This window comes from Gavialis gangeticus, unplaced genomic scaffold (assembly GCF_001723915.1).
Source record: "Gavialis gangeticus isolate Ggan-Ray unplaced genomic scaffold, GavGan_comp1, whole genome shotgun sequence".
Classification (NCBI taxonomy): domain Eukaryota; kingdom Metazoa; phylum Chordata; order Crocodylia; family Gavialidae; genus Gavialis; species Gavialis gangeticus.
In genome coordinates, this window is record NW_017729029.1 from 66,322,777 (window position 1) to 66,326,524 (window position 3,748).

Here is a 3,748-nt window from a genome sequence, read left to right on the forward strand (position 1 = left end):
CCTCTGTACTGATGAGAAGGGAGTTCCCCAGCCTGCAGGTGTGGTGCTGATTGTTCCTCCCCAGGTGTTGAATCCCATCCTATTCTCATCCACCCACCCCTGTAACCGGTCTAGGTCCTATTGCGTGCCCACGTCCCCCCACACCTTAGTGTCATCAGCAAATCTGAACAGGGTGCTATTTACCCCCTCGTCCAAATCACTGATGAAGATGTTGAACAGTGCAGGCCCGAGGACCGAGCCCTGCGGAACCCCACTGCCCACGTCCTTCCAGGTTGAGAAGGACCCATCCACTACCACCCTCTGGGTGCAGCCCTCCAGCCAGTTGGTGACCCATTTGACTGTGTGGGTGTCTACACCACAGCCCCCCAGTTTCTTAATGAGAACGGGGTGAGAGACAGTGTCGAAGGCCTTCCAGAAGTCCAGGAAGACTATGTCCACTGCTACCCCTGCATCTAATGATTTGGTGATCTGATCGTAAAAAGCCACCAGGTTGGTCTGGCAGGACCTGCCACTGATGAACCTGTGTTGTTTGCCCCTAAGCATGCAGTCTCCTGCTGGACCCTCCTGGATGTGTACCAGAATAATTTTCTCGAACAGCTTGCCTAGGATCGAGGTAAGACTAACTGGCCTATAATTTCCTGGGTCCTCCTTCCTCCCTTTTTTGAAGACGGGAACCACGTTGGCCCTGTTCCAGTCCTCCGGTACCTCTCCAGAACACCACGAGCGCTCGTAAAGCCTTGCCAGGGGACTTGCAATGACCTCAGCCCGGTCATTGCAATACTTCCCAGGTCAGGGGAAGTAGCTCCCCCAAAAGCTTAACTGCTGATGATTATGTTACAGGCATTGCAATTAGTCTCAAACTGGAGGTCAGTATATTCCAGCTCCCTATTGAACATTTACATCTCAAAGAACTCTGTCTTTCAAGATATAGGCAGCCATTTTTTGTTCAATTCAATGCAGACTGTCAAATAAGCATCGTAGATTTTTTTTTCTTCTTTTTTTTTCTCAGTCAGAAATAGAGGTCACCCTTGTCTGTTCTTTGTGTCTGGCAAAAGCACAAACTAAAAACACTAAACTTAACTAGAATTTTTTAGGTAAAGCATAATGGAAAGAACTAGGAAATAGCTTAACTCTCAGTGAGTGGGAAACAAATGTTTGCTTTTTCCACCTAACTTCTCTTTTGAGTTCTCTTTTGTTTGGTATTATTTTATGGTGAGATAAAAAGAGCTAAAACATCCAGCAAAAAAGAGCTAAAACAGTACTGATGTGTGTAAACAATTCTGAAGGTTGCAATACTGAGTTGCAAAAGATCCCTTTGTCAAAAGAATAAAGTAACGGATTGCTGCAAGCCTTTTTGTTAGCTTAGCCAGTTATTTTCCCAAATTCCATCTAAAGTTGTACAAAAAAAATGGCCATTCATCTCCCCACCACTGTCTTAGCTCTCAACTTATAATATTGCCTATAAATGAATAAAATACTCAGTGCCAGATCTTTAGAAACCTAGCCTACAATGTTAAATGTCCAAATTCAGTTGTAATCTAGTACTCAGCAATTTCAAAAAACCAGAAGCAGTTATTGAACCAATTCTCTACAGTGGGTGTCTTCAACTGTTATTATAAAGAAAAAAAAGCAGAAGAACCAAATTTTGTTCAAACTTACATGCAGACATTCAGATTCAATTTATCTATCTATGTGGGTCCTCTAAATTGGCTAATTCTTCTGTATTTATAAACCTTTTGCATTTAAGTCTTGGTTTATTGTGCACAGGTAAAGATTGCTTTCATACTATTATTGCAATTGATTACTGCAGTGGATGACCGGCAGTAGCCTTGACTTGCCAGATTACTTCCACAACAGTAATCAAATTCTTGTCAACAGCTTTTAGTCTTGAAGGAAATTTGATAGCAGTAGTGACTAGGAACAGATTCAAGTCATATTGTAAAAATGAAGACTTTCTGAAGTAGAGAAACAGACAGTTAACAGATGACTGTCTCTGCTTATATGTCAGTAAGGATTTTGAATGTTTATATAAAATTATAATCTATTGTTTGTAAACTGCTGACCTAGAACAAAGCCCTGATTTTTTGCTTTACAGTATTTATAGAAATACCAAATATCTAACGATGCAACAACACAAATGTCTCCCAGAGGACTAGGGCACAAGTCAGATAAAAATGTACAAAATAATATATAAAAATATATAGATAACAACAATAAATACATTATAAAAATACTTAATGTGGTACTGCTCCCATAGACTACTACAGGATTTTTTGGGTAAAAATTGGCGCATATATAGCATTTAAGTCTTGGTTCGAGTTATATTTGATTTAAAGTTTGGATTTGATTTGCATTTAAGTGTTGGTTGATTTATATATATTTAAATCACATCTTTGTACAGTAAATTTATTTCAAATGGAAGTAGAGAAATGCCTTGCTACCTGATCACACCTAAAACTAAGAAAATTCCAGAAGGCTAGAAAAGTACTAGTTACATTAATATACAAAAAGGAGAAACCTAATAATTTATGTCAGTGGGGACAAACATTATGGCAGGTGTGCTATAAAATAGCCCCACCCCTTGCCTGATCTACCTCTCTGCTTTCTGTCCCCAGGCCCATGCTTTCAACCTGATCTGCTATTTTGCTTTCTGCTCCCTGCCCTATTTGCCTTTGTGCTCCCTGTTCCCTCCCCAGTCTGTTGTGTGCCACACAGGAGCTGCATATGCCATTTGTGGCCCCATCCTACACACTAGCCACCTCTAGTCTAGTTAAATTGACATCCATTCCGGGAAAAATAATGGAAAATGTGATGAGAGATTTACCTGATAAAGCATAGGTATGTACTGCTTATGTGTTGTCAATAAACAAAGGGAGTTTGCTGCAAGATGGAGTCAAAGAGCAGGAGGCTCTGCATAGGGAGACAGAGGGAGGGGAGGATTTTTTGCTTGCCTGGTTTCTTACAAGCTGTGCACAGAAATTTAGGTAGGGTAGGGTAGGGTAGGGTTAAAAATGGCCAGCCAGTTTAATTTAGTTCACAAAGGTGTGAATTTTACACTAGTTAGGTGGACCTAAGTGCAAACTGTACAGAAGCTCAGGACAGTTAGATCAGTCAAAAAATGGTCAATGTAATCTAAGTTAACCCTGTCTCCAAGGTATTCTAGCTGACATTGGGTTCATTATCTTTGGATTGCTTTAACTGTCCTGATCTTCTGTACAGTTCCCAGTGCAGCCGTAGGGCTCAGGAAAGCTCAGCCACAGGCTATGCTTTTCCTACCCTCTCCCTGACACTGGGCTATTTTTAGCCCCCTGGCCTCTCCCCCCCACAACTCCAGACAGACACTCCAAAGCCTGCCAAACCCTCATTCCCACAAGATGATCCCAGTGCTATTTTTACTGGCATTTGACAGTGTTGGGAGCACAGCAAGTAAATCAGGGTGGAAGCAGGGGCAGGCAGGATGATGGAGGTGGTTTGCAAGGGGAGGGTTGCTCATTTGGGAGTAGGGGCTATGACCAGGGGCTATTTTTAGCCCCCTGGCCCCCAATGAATAAACCTCCCTGAAAACTAACCCCTGTCATCCTGCCTACCCCTACCTCCACTGTGGACACCCCTGCAGATCCCTTGAGCCCCCCGATCCCAGCCCTTCTGGACCCCAGAATCCTTGTGGATCCCCCATACCCTCATGGAAACTGCCTGTCCTCCTATTCTGTGATTGCCCCCCATAGACCCTGCCTGTCCTCCAATCCCT